Here is a 15,980-nt window from a genome sequence, read left to right as displayed (position 1 = left end):
AAACCCAAACATACCCTCTTCACTGTTGGGTATTGTGCTGAGGGTGTGGTGCTCACTTGAGGTATGGAAATTTTTAAACATTCTTCTACTTTCCCAGAGAATGAATTAGACTCAATATAGAGTCTGTATAGACTCATATAGAGTCATTTAAAGATCTCTGGCCTTTAAACTGTCTTAGCACAGTTTTGTAATCAAACACATCAAAATTTAATAACTAGTATATCATGCAGTGCTGCAAGGACCCCTGCTGGTCTGCCAGGGATGAAGCAGAAACCTCAGAAAAGCTTTGGCCGTTCCTTCAGCTGTTGTGAGCTGTGCCTTAGGCACTAGAGGTGACTGACTGGGAAGGGGATCAGAGTGGCTCAGGCAGTCAGATGAACATTTTGTTACTGATTGAATATAAACATCATTCATTGAAATTTCAGGTAATAAATATGTGCAAATGGCTGCTTTCCTTTTTCTTGATCTTTTATTTGTATACTGTATCGCTTGCTCATGTAGCCTTCCTAAGTCTTTCATAGTTAGAATCATACCTCTTCAGTCTTTCATTTGTTTTGGACAGTGTCTTCAGCATTTTCTATATTTTTTTTTTTACCCTGAATTGTTGTTGCATGTCAAACTGGACAAGGTGTTTTAGTTGAAGTTTCACCAGTTCAAACATTGAAGATAAGGAATGTGTTATCTGTGTTTGTATATTTTTGTAATCATATTGGAGCAGAAAAGTTTTTTGAAAACTAACCTGTATTGCTGTCAAAATGTTTGTCTACTCTATCTCCTTGCCCCCATCCCTTTTGTACATTTAATAACAAGTATGAAAAAATAAAAGATAGATGTCCAGATAGGTTCATATGTTAAAAATTAGGCCCTAAATCAGGACCCAGAGCAAGTTCTTTGTCCATTTCATTTGCTATTAGAAACTTCATCAGCAAATGAAAGAGTAACTTAGCCGTTGATTTTGTGGGTTTTTTTTTATCTGCATTTCCTTTTTTATTTTATTTTACAATATTATATTGGTTGGTTTTGCCATACATTGACATGAATCCGCCCTGGGTGTACATGAGTTCCTCTTCCTGAACCCCCCTCACCTCCCTCCAATAAAGAAGACTAATCCTACCCATGAAATTAAAAGATGCTTGCTCCTTGGAAGAAAAGCTATGACCAACCTAGACAGCATATTAAAAGGCAGAGACATTACTTTGCCAACAAAGGTCTAGTCAAAGCTCTGGTTTTTCTCATGGTCATACATGGATGTGATAGTTGGACCATAAAGAAGGCTGAGCACTGAAGAATTGATACTTTCGAACTGTGGTGTTGGAGAAGACTCTTGAGAGTCCCTTGGACTGCGAGGAGGTCAAACCAGTCCATCCTAAAGGACATCAACTGTGAATATTCATTGGAAGCACTGATGCTGAAGCTCCAATACCTTGCCCACCTGATGCAAAGAGCTGACTTATTAGAAAAGACCCTGATGCTGGGAAAGCTTGAAGGCAGGAGAAGGACACGACCGAGGACAAGATGGTTGGATGGCATCACTGACTCAACGCACATGAATTTGAGCAAGCTCAGGAAGATGGTGAAGGGAAGCCTGATGTGCTGCAGTCCATGGGGTTGCAGAGTTGGACACGACTGAGTGACTAAATGACAGCAGTATAACAGTGTCAGCTTTGATGTCTATGGATAGTTTATTTTTCTTCCTTATAATAATGTTCCTATTCTTTTTAACATGTGTTTTCTAGTATAATAACATGTGGGTGTGTGTTGTGAATTAAACACTGGAGAGGTTATGAGACCTGTTTTGTCTTAGCTTTCTAGCAAGTTTTTAAATCCCTCTAGCCTTCAGTTATCTTCTTGTGTAAAACAAGAACATTGCATGGAGGTTGGCCTCAGGATTTCTCAGCCTTGGAACTCTTGACATACTGGGCTAGAGGATCCTTTGTTGACAGGGGTTGTCCTGTTTACTGTAGAATGATGAGCAGTATCCCTGGCCTGTGCCCACCACATCCCAGCAGCAACCTTCCCCAGTATGGCAAACAGAAATGTCTCTAGACATTGCCAAATGTGCCTTGTGAGGCAGAATCATCCACAGTTGAGAAACACTGTGGTAGATGATGTGTAGATTTCTTTCCAGCTTTATAATTCTATGGTTTTTATTTTTAAAAATCCTGCTCTTTGAAACCCAGTTTAAATGTCGTCATCTCCTTGAAGCTTTGCCCCAGACCCCCCCTTTTTTTTGGTTCTTAGTTAATTCTTTTACTGGCAAATTATAGGACTTAACCTCACTCTGTCAGAGAAGGCAATGGCAAGCCACTCCAGTACTCTTGCCTAGAAAATCCCATGGATGGAGGAGCCTGGTAGGCTGCAGTCCATGGTATCGCTATGAGTCGGACATGACTGAGCAACTTCACTTTCACTTTCACACATTGGAGAAGGAAATGGCAACCCACTCCAGTGTTCTTGCCTGGAGAATCCCAGGGACGGGGGAGCCTGGTAGGCTTCCGTCTATGGGGTCACACAGAGTCGGACACGACTGAAGTGACTCAGCAGCAGCAGCAACCTCACTCTGTTGTCTCTCTCAGTGCATTTCTCTCACTTTGAGGGCATGGGCCTTCTTTATCTCCAAGTTGAGTGCTCTGATTTTATTAAATGAATGAACAGTGGATTCAGGAGTATTGAAGGTTAGACATTGTAAAATAAATGATTAAAATGGCTTTTTTTTTCTTTTTTGGTTAATCTTTCAAATCTTTCCAATCAGAAATTGCCACAGTTTCTGATCTTTAATTTCTGGGTTAGTGAGATTGACAAGTCACACTTCTTTAAGAAAGGTAGGAGTCTCCTAAAGTGTTTGTGGGAGCTACACAAAACAAATTGAGGTTGCTTTTGCGAAAAAGTTTCATGAAAATTCATAATAGAATTGTTCCAACCGTCATATCCAGATGTATTTCAAATTACTCCACTTTGTTGATTAGAAAGGTGCCATCTATCAGATAATAGAAAAAAAGAAAGGTAGTAAATAATTTTCCTACAGAACCTAGAATATTTCATCATAGTTCGTAGTCTAAGCCAGTATTTCTCAAAGCAGCCCATAGTAAGAAATACATTTTAATCTTGATCTAGTACGCACATACCAGTTTTTTGAGTCAGTATTTACTGAACTAAGTGTGAAGCCATGTCTGACTCTTTGCTACCCCATGGACTGTAACCTGCCAGACTTCTCTGTCCATGGGATTCTCCAGGTGAGAACACTGGATTGGGTTGCCATTTTCTTCTCCAAGGGATCTTCCTGACATAGGGATCAAACTTGGGAAGCCCCAAGTTTGAAGCACTCTGATATTTTCTATTATATTTGTTTTTATTTCCCTAAATACTAATCACCTAGTAAATTTCTTATACAGTTTACTGTCACAGCCCACCATTTGTAAAACACTGTTTAAAGTAAACTCTTGAAGTAATAAAATGTCAAGATGATTTGCCTCTTGTGTAGGTTACCAGTAGGTTGTCCTGTGTCTTTTTAGATGATGTCTTTTAATAATTGACCTAATGAAGACCTTGGAACACCTCAACCAAAGCAAATTAGATTTGCACTTATTTGGAACTTTATACATTTATTTATTTAGTGTGCACAAGGCACTGTAGGTCAAAGAACATGTTTGGTTCTCATTCTCAAGGTTTACCGTTATAAAACCCAGAGGAAAATAAAAAGTTGATAAACATTATTTCAGGTGCACAATATGGTAACAAACACACAATAGCTTTTATAGTCATTTAGAAAGGAGAGAAAACTGTTTTGATTAAAGTCGATGGGGATAAGGTTAACATGAATGTGGGGTGGATTTTTGTCATATCAGAGATCTGAAAAAGCTATTTCACATGGTAGAAAACAGCCTTCCTGTAGGTATAAGCACTTCTTGTTCATACTTGAAGTTAAGTTTTCAGGTACTATTTAAGATAAAAAAACCTGAGAAATTAAAAAAATAAAATATATATAGTAAAACACTGAAAAAAACACATTATAAACAGGAAATGTTATTTTATCTCTGCTGTGGTTATAAGGAGGTTGAGTCAGTAGATTAATTGGAAACTTATATGCATGATGGCTCTGATATATAATACAAGCCAGTATTTGCCCTAGAATGATAAGGTTAACATTGAATTATTAGATTTACTAAGAATGAATATAAATTCTAAATGATGGAGAGAGAGAATGCTCATCTGTCAAAATAAGCCAGTAAGATCACTACTGCATATAAAAATTGTTCTTCGTGGAGCAGAAATGGGTTATACAGTAGCATTGTTTTAAGTTATATACTATTTTGCCTGTGCAATTGAAAATTTTGTACATGCTTGATAGGCCTAGACTTCATCCTGTCTACTCTTGATGGAATGGGGAGCTCAAAGTGGTAAATCATAGCCAGGTGTGTTACACAAGCCTTATGAGAAAACAGGCAGTGGACTTTTTATCTTTCTGAACTGCTCTATTCTGTGTCTGACTTTTTGTGACCCCGTGGACTGTAGCCTACCGGGCTCCTCCCTCCATGGGCTTCTCCAGGCAAGAATACTGGAGTGGGTTGCCATTTCCTTCTCCAGGGATCTCCCCGACCCAGGGATCGAACCCGGGTCTCCCGCATTGTAGGCAGACGCTTTAACCTCTGAGCCACCAGTAGTAGAATCTAGGAGAAAATAGCCAGTGGACTTTTTGTCTTTCACAACTGCTCTATTCTGTGGGATAATGTAGAATTTACTGTAGAAGATATTTGTGACCTAATGTATGGATGTGAGAGTTGGACTGTGAAGAAAGCTGATCGCCGAAGAATTGATGCTTTTGAACTGTGATGCTGGAGAAGACTCTTGAGAGTCCCTTGGACTTCAGGGAGATCCAATCAGTCCATTCTAGAGGAGATCAATCCTGGGTGTTCATTGGGAGGACTGACGCTAAAACTGAAACTCCAATACTTTGGCCACCTCATGCGACGAGTTGACTCACTGGAAAAGACTCTGATGATGGAAGTGATTGAGGGCGGGAGGAGACGGGGGCGACAGAGAATGAGATGGCTGGATGGCATCACCGACTCGATGGACATGAGTTTGAGTGAACTCCGGGAGTTGGTGATGGACAGGGAGGCCTGGCGTGCTGTGATTCATGGGGTCGCAGAGTCGGACACGACTGAGCGACTGAACAGGACTGAACTGAAAGGAAAAGAAGTGTCTGATTGTGATGATACTTGGGAAAGAACCGCTTGCCCCAAAAGTGTGGTCTAGCACCCTGTCTGCTTAAGTCACTGTATTGAGTTAGGAAGTTAATAAAAGGACAACTTATCTCCTCATTTTGTCAGATTTCCAGTCTACTGAAAAGAATGTGCTTTGAGAGCTGGAGATGTGAATAAGAGTCCTGTGCCAACGGCTCATAAACCATTTTGAGGTAATTTAAAAACCAAAGTTTATTTTTTAGAACAGTTTTAATTTTTCAGAAAAATTGAAAAGTTAATAGACTCCCTGCACTCGATTTCCTTTGTTACTAATAACTTTCAGTAGCATGGTATACTTGTTACAATTAATTACCCAATATTAAAACTGTTATTAACTAAAATTTATATTTTCTGCAGATTTCCTTAGTTTTTAACCTAATGTATTTTTTCTCTTTCAGGATCCCACCAGGGTACCCTATTTCAGTTATCGTCATGTCTTTTTAGGCTCCTCTTGGCTGTGACAGTTTCTCAGACTTTGCTTGTTTTGATGACCTTGTCAGTTTTGAAGATAATTGATCAGGTATTTTGTAGAATGTCCCTCAATTAGGGTTGATCTGATGTTTTTCTCATGGTTAGACTGGGGTTATTATGGGTTTGGGGGAGGAAGATCATAGAGGTAAAGTACCATTCTCATTATGTTATATAAAGGGTACATGCTGTCATCAAGATTTATCACTGTTATTGTTTACTCTGTAACCTGGCTAAGAATATGTTTGTCAAGTTTCTCTGCTCTAAAGTTAACTTTTTTTTTTTTTTTTTGTAAAAACTCTGTTCATGCTGTGTTGTTTGGAAATAAGTCACTAAGTGTAGTCCTATCTTAGTCCTAAGAAGTGGGAAGTTTGCTCTCTTCTTGAGGGTGTTCCACCCACATAAATTACTGGGAATTCTACATGAGAGATTTATTTATTTATTTATTCAGTCATTTGTTTATCAGTTCGGGCTTATTTCTTTTCTATGGTGGGTCATAATCCAATGCCACCTTATTTATTTTGTTGCTCAAATTTTTTATGTTTTGGCTATTAGGAACTCTCTTGGTTGGCTCCTGTTACACTCTGGCATGCCCCCATCTTCATGTGTTTCTTGGTTTTTCTTTTTTTTTTTTGGAACACGTCCTTACTATCTGGTACTAAAAGACCAGGTTTCTTTTATTAGAGAATGCTATTGGAAATGAAGTTCTAGGTGCTAGGTGTGTGTGTGGCTACTAGGGTTTTCCTGCTTCTAGGCCCTCTTAGCTGAAATCCTGTGTATATATTACCTGTATATTTTTGCATCTCTATAAGTATTTCTGTGTATTCATTTCTCTTTCTCTCTCTCTCTCTGTGGTAGGTAAACATGAGTTCATATCGATGTCTCCAAGTCTAATCCATTTCCACATAGGTCATTCTAGCCTCCTCCCCTTACTTTTCTGCAACCTCCCACTCCAACAGTGAGAAATCTGGCTCCCACCATTCACCATCCATTTATTTAGTTGTTTAATCCCATTGTGCATGCATAGTTGTGTATCAGTTTTGTTAACTGTACCCCTGTGGCAGCTTGATCAGCTGGAATACATTACTCATGTACAGTTTCTTTTGTCTTTAGCTTTACAGACTACTCCAAAGTTATTTAGATTGGCAGCTTTCCCCCATCCCCTGCTCGTGTACTAGTAATACAGTTAGATTTTGTCATATGGTCTCCATTCCTTCCTGGGACTCCCTGACTTTCTAAAAGATTTTTAAAAATTTGTGTACTTTAAGGTTGGTTCTTTGTGTTAAAAAGTTCTATGGGTTTTGACAAGTGCATACTGTCATGTACCTCCCATTACAGTGTGATGCAGAATTATTTCACTGTCCTAAAAATCTCTTATGTTTCACCTATGAGCCCTCCTATCCTCCCCAGAAACCTCTGGCAACTGTTGGTCTTCTTACTGTCTTCTATTGTTTTGCCTTTTCTAGAATGTTCTTGAAATATTTTTGAAGTCACTTTATAAAGGAAATCTTTGATTTCTCTAACTGAGATACAATTTTCTCCTCTACCACCAACTCATTCTTAATTGAACAAAATATTTCTAATAAGTAAGAATCAAGGCTTGCCCATTTCTTTTATCCATTACCACTATATAAGGTTATTAAGCTTTGTTTATCTTTTAATATCCTAACTCTTTGTTACCAGCCTCGGAATTGGGAGGAAATACCAAGTACCTTTATTTTTATTTCTGTAGGGGAGATTGGTGGGGGAAGACAGGCAGTGGCATGTATGGTATGTCCTGTATAGGTGGCAGCTGGCAAATAGATACTCATGGGGAGGGGCGTTAAGCTTCAATTTAATCTGAATATGCTTCTGTTTCTTTCTGGGGATTTATATTTAACTTGAAAATGGCTTTGATGAATCTTTGAATATGAATATTACTTTGGTCTATAGTCTCTTGAGAATATAACAATTTGAGATAGATGCAGTGCAGTGAATATGTGACTATGTCAAAATAGTTTCTAATATGAATGAAAATCCCGTAGGATAGTAGTTTTAGAAATTATTTGGAAGGCTTATTTAGGGGAAATAATAACTATCCTATTCCTATTTCAGGAATAGGAACCCACTCCAGTGTTCTTGCCTGGAGAATCCCAGGGACGGGGGAGCCTGGTGGGCTTCCGTCTATGGGGTCACACAGAGTCGGACACGACTGAAGTGACTCAGCAGCATTCCTATTTCTCACTTGTTTTTTGGTAGCATCCTTACAGGTATATGTATGAAAAATCCTCTTAGCCTTCCACTGAAAGATTATCTTAAAAGTTCTCTCACAATAAGGCTTTTTTTCAAACCTGGGAAATGCTCACCTCACTAAACTTAACATGCTAGCAGTGATTGTCAGCCAGAGATATTGTTACCTTTCCTGGGCCCATTTGGAGGTGCTATTGGGGTTTTACAGGGGGAGACCAGGATGCCAAACACCTTGTGTCACATGCAATGGACTTGCATGATGAATCATTGTGCCTCACGTTACCACATCAATAGCATACTGCTGAGACACACTAGGCAGACTAATACATGTAGTACTACCTTTCAGCTTCTCTATTGAACACATTTCAGCTGTCAAGAGACCCAACAAGTATGTCAGTCAATGGACCAAGGCATGGCCTCTGTCTGGGACACGTGAGGGGAATGTAGGGATTAGGCACACTAGAGAGTATGTGTCCTTAGCTTCAGCTGGTTGTTGACTACTGGTAGATCTGACTTTTCGGACAAAACCTAGATACCCAAGGTTTTATGTAAAATTGTCCTAAACTGTGGCTCAACTTTTTTTCTTTTTATCACGCCAAGGCCAAGCCCAACAGATTGGTGGGCTGGTTTTGGCCACAGACCATTGGGTTATAACTTGTGATGTAGTTATCTTAGAAAGTGAGCTAAAATTTTGGCAGAGGTAAATCGTCAGGGTCATCACAGCCCTCAATATTTGCTGAGCTCAGAAAAGGCTGTGGAGACAAAGCGCTAGGTGTTGAAGTCATCTTCTATAGTGTAGAGAATTGTGGCATAGGAGTAGAGCTCTGGGGAAACTTCCTCTCTGGTTGGAAGGGGGAATTCTGTTGAGAGAAATTCTGCATCGCTGGAGGAAGCCTTAGATAAGCATACCATCCCAGCCCTCCAGTTGCTGTAGTGCCTTAAGAAATAAGGAATCCTGCAAAGCTTGCAGGCAACAAAGGCTCAGTGCTACAGAATCTCCTGGTTTATGTGGCTTTGGAACTGTGTGACATTCGTAGGGTTTATGCCTTCGGTATTTGTTCCTTCTTGATCTAGGGTTACTGCCTACACAGCTCCACAGTCCACAGCTGTGGCCATCTGTGGTGTAGTTGGGGTGTTTGAGGGGTGTCCCAGGAGTTTGGTCATGTCCTAGTACAATTCAAATACTACTTTCATCTTCTGGCTGGTGTCACATCATGACTCATTTTAATATGATATGAAAAGTAGCAGCCCATTATAATATTGTTAAGTAATAAAGTCTGTATGTGTTTTGCATAGTTCTTGAATACTGTAATATATATGAGCAGGAATCAATTGTATGTTTTAATCTAAATCATTCAAATCTATAATATGAGATCCTGTATGACAGTGTATAATTTTACTTGTATTCTGTGAGATTAAATACACAAATCCAGTGTACTACTTTACTATAAAACTTTGTTTTTTTAAGAAATTGGTTGATCTTATTGGTTGGAATATTTTCTGTTTGTAAACTGTTGGCTTAACCTCACTCTGAGCAGAAAGGAAATAGCTTTTTAAAAAGTATTTCAGTATTTTATCATCCCCAAAAGTCAAGTTTATTTGAGAATGTTATATATTGTGAAATACGTAATGATTATTCACATTAGTTACTGCTTATGTGAGTGAATGTTTGTACAGAGCAGACTACTTGTCACATTTAAGATTATTGACACAATCTCTTCACAATAGAAGAGAATGAGCTTTTATCAGTTTAGATTCCTACTCCTTGTGAAAAGTAGGTCTACTATTAATCATCTTTTCAGATGGTAGCCATCTTTGTGGGTTAGCAAGCTGTTGGCCTCGATTGTAAAGATGCATTTTAATGTTTTTTCGAAGGCAAGTATTTGTAATCCTTAAAAAAGAAAACGGCAGCTTTTCCTCTTCAGCCGTTTCTTGTATGTCTGAAAACAGCTTATTTGCAGGATTCTTTCTTGCCATCTCTGCCTTCCACATCCTACACACCTGTACCCTGCTATTGGGATGATAAATTGGTGAGAGTTTGCTTTCTTTCCTCCCCTACGAGCTAGTGAAAGAAGAGTGCTTGTCGTCACTCAGCTGGGAACATCCTTGATAGCTACCAGTAACATTGTGGAAAGAAAGACGTTGAAGAAGGCAGGCTTGGGTTTGAGCCACGAATCTGCCATGTGCCTATTCTCTGAGTTAGATTTCCTATTTGTAAAGTGGAGGTAATTATAACTACTTTTCAGGGCATACCATGGTTGTTCAGTAAATGGTAGCTGATAAATAAAGGTGATAAAGGCAGTAGTAACTTTGGTCTCAGTGCACCTGAGGTTCTGAATGGTAATAAAGCTAGCCAGGAGCTAGAAACCCTGAAGAGGTCTGAAGTAGTCTGTGGATCCCAGGCTCTTGACATCTGAAATATCCTTGTTTTTATTGACCTTTGTCTTTCTTTCTTATAAAAAGGCAGTTGTATTGGAATTCTCCAGACCAGAATACTGGAGTGGGTAGCCTTTCCCTTCTCCAAGGGATCTTCCCAACCCAGGGATCGAACCCAGTTCTTCCATATTGCAGGTGGATTCTTTACCAGCTGAGCCACAAGGGAAGCCCAAGATTACTGGAGTGGGTAGCCTATCACTTCGCCAGTGGATCTTCCTGGCCCAGGAATTGAACCAGAGTCTCCTGCATTGCAGGCAGATTCTTTACCAACTGAGTTATGAGAGAAGACCATAAAGTCATTCCTATCATTAAATGTAATGAATTGCATTTTGTTCATTTCACCTAAGAAATATTGAACACCTCCTCTGTGCTAGGCCCTGTGCCCAGTCAGTTGTATACTCTTAAAGAAGATACTGATTTGGGGAATCTTAAAAATTGTAGCTCTTAGCCTGTAATAATTTAAAATCAAAATCCAAAGGCCTTAGAGTTGCACTGACCAGTAAGGTCAGTCAGTTCAGTTGCTCAGTTGTGTCTGACTCTTTGTGACCCCATGGATTGCAGCATGCCAGGCGTCCCTGTGCACACCAGCTCTCGGAGCTTGCACAAACTCATGTCCACGGAGTCCGTGATGCTGTTCAACCATCTCATCCTCTGTTGTCCCCTTCTCTTCCTGCCTTCAATCTTTCCCAGAATCAGGCTCTTTTCTAATGAGTCAGTTCTTCACATCAGGTCGCCAAAGTATTGGAGCTTCAGCTTCAGCATCAGTCCTTCCAATGAATATTCAGGACGGATTTCCTTTAGGATGGACTGGCTGGATCTCCTTGCAGTCCATGGGACTGTCAAGAGTCTTCTCCAACACCACAGTTCAAAAGCATCGATTCTTCAGCTCTCAGCTTTCTTTATAGTCTAACTTAAATGACTACTGGAAAAACCATAGCCTTCACTAGATGGACCTTTGTTGGCAAAGTAATGTCTCTGCTTTTTAATATGCTGTCTACGTTGGTCATATCTTTCCTTCCAAAGAGCAAGCGTCTTTTAATTTCATGACTGCAGTCACCATTTGCAGTGATTTTGGATCCCCCCAAAATAAAGTCTGTCACTGTTTCCATTGTTTCGCCATCTATTTGCCATGAAGTGATGGGACTGGATGCCATGATCTTTGTTTTTTGAATGTTGAGTTTTAAGCCAGCTTTCTCACTCTCCTCTCTCACTCTCAAAAGGCTCTTTAGTTTTTCTTAGCTTCTTGACATAAGGATGGTGTCATCTGTGTATCTGAGGTTATTGATATTTCTCCCAGAAATCTTGATTCCAGCTTGTGCTTCATCCAGCCCAGCATTTCACATGATGTATTCTGCATATAAGTTAAATAAGCAGGGTGACAATATACAGCCTTGATGTACTCCTTTCCCAATTTGGAACCAGTCTGTTGTTCCATGTCAAGTTCTAACTGTTGCTTCCTGACCTGCATACAGATCTCTCAGGAGGCAAATTGGGTGGTCTGTTATTCCCATCTCTTGAAGAATTTTCCACAGTTTGTTGTGATCCACACGGTCAAAGGCTTTGGCATGGTCAATAAAACAGAAGTAGATGTTTTTCTGAAACTCTCTTGCTTTTTTGATGATCCGACGGATGTTGGCAATTTGATCTCTGGTTCCTCAGTCTTTTCTAAACATCAACTTAAACATCTGGAAGTTCACACTTTATGTACTGTTGAAGCCTAACTTGGAGAATTTTGAACATTACATTGCTAGCGTTTGAGTGAGTGCAATTGTGTGGTAGTTTGAACTTTCTTTGGCATTGCCTTTCTTTGGGATTGGAATGAAACTGACCTTTTCCAGTCCTGTGGCCACTGCTGAGTTTTCCAAGTTTGCCGACATGTTGAGTGCAGCACTTTCACAGCATCATCTTTTAGGATTTGAAACCGCTCAACTGGAATTCTGTTCCCTCCACTAGGTTTGTTCATAGTGATGCTTCGTAAGGCCCACTTGAGTTTGCATTCCAGGATGTCTGGATCTAGGTGAGTGATCACATCATCATGATTATCTGGGTCATGAAGATCTTTTTGTACAGTTCTTCTGTGTGTTGTTGCCACCTCTTCTTAATATCTTCTACATATCTTATGTCCATACCTTCTCTGTCCTTTATCAAGCCCATCTTTGCATGAAATGTTCCCTTGGAATCTCTAATTTTCTTGAAGAGATCTCTTGTTTTTCCTATTCTGTTGTTTTCCTCTATTTCTTTGCATTGATCACTGAGGAAGGCTTTCTTATCTCTCCTTGCTGTTCTTTGGAACTCTGCATTCAGATGCTTATATCTTTCCTTTTCTCCTTTGCTTTTTGCTTCTCTTCCTTTCACAGCTATCTGTAAGCCCTCCTGAGGCAACCATTTTGCTTTGTTGCATTTCTTTTTCTTGGGGATGATCTTGATCCCTGTCTCCTGTACAGTGTCACGAACCTCCGTCCAGTTTTTCAGGCACTCTGTCTATCAGATCCAATCCCTTGAATCTATTTCTCACTTCCACTGTATAATCATAAGGGATTTGATGTAGGTCATACCTGAATAGTGTAGTGGTTTTTCCTACTTTCTTCAATTTAAGTCTGAATTTGGCAATAAGGAGTTCATGATCTGAGCCACAGTCAGCTCCCAGTCTTGTTTTTGCTGACTCTATAGAGCTTATTCATCTTTGGCTGCAAAGAATATAATCAATCTGATTTCGGTATTGCCATCTGGTGATGTCCATGTGTAGAGTCTTCTCTTTTGTTGTTGGAAGAGGGTAGTAACTTCAGATGGATACTGAGCACTTGAAATGTGTTATAAATATAAAGTATACACTGCACTCCCAAGACTTAGTTTGAAAAAAAATTTGTAAAATATCAGTGATGTTTATATTGAATTTATGTTAAAAACAATAGTCTTTTTGCTGTCTTGGATTAAATATATTAGAATTATTAATAATTTCACCTGTTTCTTTTTACTTAATGTAACTCCTAGGACAATTAAAAGGAGTAGCATTATAGTTTAATTGGACTATACTGTGTTCGTGCTTCAGTGACTTGGCAAGGTTACTCATCCAGTTAGGACTCCTGTGGCTAGTGCAAGGTATAGATTATCTTACTGTGAAAATGGCAGGTAGTGTTTATTTTGATCAAAAAGGTGGAAAATTCAAACCTTATTTCTGAAAAGAAAGTTAAACACTAAAGACTTTAAATACGTACATTTTATTTTATTTTTAATTTATTTTAATTGGAGGCTAATTACAGTATTATATTGGTTTTGCCATACATTGACATGAATCCACCCCAGGTGTACATGTGTTCCCCATCCTGAATGCCCCCACCTCTCTTCCCATCCCATCCCTCAGGGTCATCCCAGTGTGCCAGCCCTGAGCGCCTTGTCTCATGCATCACACCTGGACTAGAGATCTATTTCACATAGGATAATATACTTGTTTCAATGCCATTCTCCCAAATCATCCCACCCTCACCCTCTCCCACAGAGTCCAAAAGACTGTTCTATACATCTGTGTCTCTTTTGCTGTCTCGCATATAGGGTTATCATTACCATGTTTCTAAATTCCATATATATGTGTTAGTATACTGTATTGGTGTTTTTCTTTCTGGCTTACTTCACTCTGTATAATAGGCTCCAGTTTCATCCACCTCATTAAAACTGATTCAGATGTATTCTTTTTAATAGCTGAGTAATATTCCGTTGTATAAATACTTACATTTTAAATTAAAGCTTAAACTGGTAGAATCTCTTAGCATTTCAGATCTGGGATGCTTTAAAAGGGGCAAACTAGAAACTGTACCCAATGATTTAGTAGCCTAAAGTCATTACATAGGTGATCCCTGATCCCCCAGTTTTTTATTGGGAGATGGAGTGTACAGAAGGTAGGGGGCAAGGTTTATCTATATATTTTTCTTATCTTACTAGCTAGATTGCTTTAGTATTGTGAAATTCATTCTTCATTATGTAGGAAACATTTGAGCAGGTACTAGGTCAGACTCCGGAGAAGACAATGGCAAGCCACTCCAGTACTCTTGCCTAGAAAATCCCATGGATGGAGGAGCCTGGAAGGCTGCAATCCATGAGGTCGCTAAGGGTTGGACATGACTAAGCGACTTAACTTTCACTTTTCACTTTCACACATTGGAGAAGGAAATGGCAACCCACTCCAGTGTTCTTGTCTGGAGAATCCCAGGGACGGGGGAGCCTGGTGGGCTTCCGTCTATGGGGTCACACAGAGTCGGACACGACTGAAGTGACTTAGCAGCAGCAGCAGCAGCAGGTCAGACTCTGGAATTCAGTGGTGATTGAGGAATAATCCCTGAATAGAACTACAGGCTTTCGTTTCGGTTTTGTCTTGTTTTGGCTTTGGTTTTGGGAAATAATTCTAGAGAAGTTGCAAGAATTAATATGGTACAAAGAATGTTGTATGCTCTTTACACAGACTTATGTATTGTTAACATTTGTTGCTGTTAGCTTTTTAAAAAAACTGACTTATAGTTGATTTACAATATTATATTAGTTTCAGATGTATGATAGTTATTCACATTTTTATATATTATACTCCATGTATAGTTATTATAAAATATTGGCTCTATTCCCTGTCCTGTAAAATATATCCTTGTTTGGGGAGGGAGGAGAAGGGGACGACAGAGAATGATATGGCTGGATGGCATCACCGACTCTGTGGACATGAGTTTGAGTGAACTCCGGGAGTTGGTGATAGACAGGGAGGCCTGGCGTGCTGTGATTCATGGGGTCGCAGAGAGTCGGACACGACTGAGCGACTGAACTGAACTGAACTGAATTGAACTTACGTATACCTAGTAGTTTGTTACACTTCTTATCCCCTGCCCCTACTTTGCCCCTCCCCGCTTTCCTTTCCCCATTGGTAGCCACTGCTTTGCTATCTTTATCTGTGAGTCTGTCTTGTTATAGTAATTAGTTTTATTTTTTAGACTCCACATATAAATAACATACATATGCCTTTTTCTGACTTATTTCACTAAGTATCATACCCTCTAGGTTCACCATCTATGTTGTTGCAAGTGGGAAATTTTCTTTTTTTTATGGTTGAATAGTATTCCTTTATACACAGACACACAGAACATTTTTATCCATTCATCTCTTGACGAACACTTGGGATGCTTCCATATCTTGGCTCTTGTCAGTAATGCTGCTGTGAACATTGGGGTGCACGTACCTTTTCAAAGTGGTGTTTTTGTTTTCGTTGGATATATATCCAGGAATGCAATTGCTGGATCATATGGTAACTCTTATCTTCAGTTTTCTGAGGAACCTCCATACTGTTTTCCCCAGTGGCTGTGCAAATATACCTTCCTGCTAGCAGTGTACAAGTGATGCCTTTTCTTCAGTCTTGCCCACATTGGTTATTTGTGGTCTTTTTGATGATAGCCATTCTGAGAGGTGTAAGGTGATGTCTCATTGTGGTTTTTATTTACATTTCTTTGATGATTAGCAGTGTTGAGCATCTTTTCATGTGCCTGTCAATCTTTGGATTGACATGTCTATATGTCTTCTTTGGAAAATTGTCTACTTAGGATGTCTGCTCATTTTTTAATCTAGTTATATGAG

The 15,980-nt window shown here is 39.4% G+C and overlaps 1 protein-coding gene across 7 annotated transcripts in view; it reads left to right on the top strand.

Annotated features, from left to right (window-relative positions):
- The window catches only part of TAB3 (TGF-beta activated kinase 1 (MAP3K7) binding protein 3), a 94,552-nt gene that overhangs the window by 30,555 nt on the left and 48,017 nt on the right, over positions 1 to 15,980 (top strand). For 5 of the 7 annotated variants that reach the window (XM_088834093.1, XM_055437854.2, XM_055437853.2 and 2 more), the window contains exons 2-3: positions 5,331 to 5,416; positions 5,642 to 5,763. The exons of 1 other annotated variant lie outside the window; for it this stretch is intronic. The gene's annotated coding sequence lies outside the window, so the exon portion shown is untranslated. Of the gene's footprint in view, positions 1 to 5,330; positions 5,417 to 5,641; positions 5,764 to 11,986; positions 12,394 to 15,980 lie in introns of those variants that run through there. One more of the 7 variants, XM_088834092.1, reaches the window with a different exon arrangement.

Source organism: Moschus berezovskii, chromosome X (assembly GCF_049115385.1).
Source record: "Moschus berezovskii isolate FMDL1 chromosome X, NW_MosBer_1.0, whole genome shotgun sequence".
Classification (NCBI taxonomy): Eukaryota; Metazoa; Chordata; class Mammalia; order Artiodactyla; family Moschidae; genus Moschus; species Moschus berezovskii.
The sequence above is the reverse complement of the archived record's forward strand: the minus strand, read 5'-3'. Positions and strand labels throughout refer to the sequence as shown.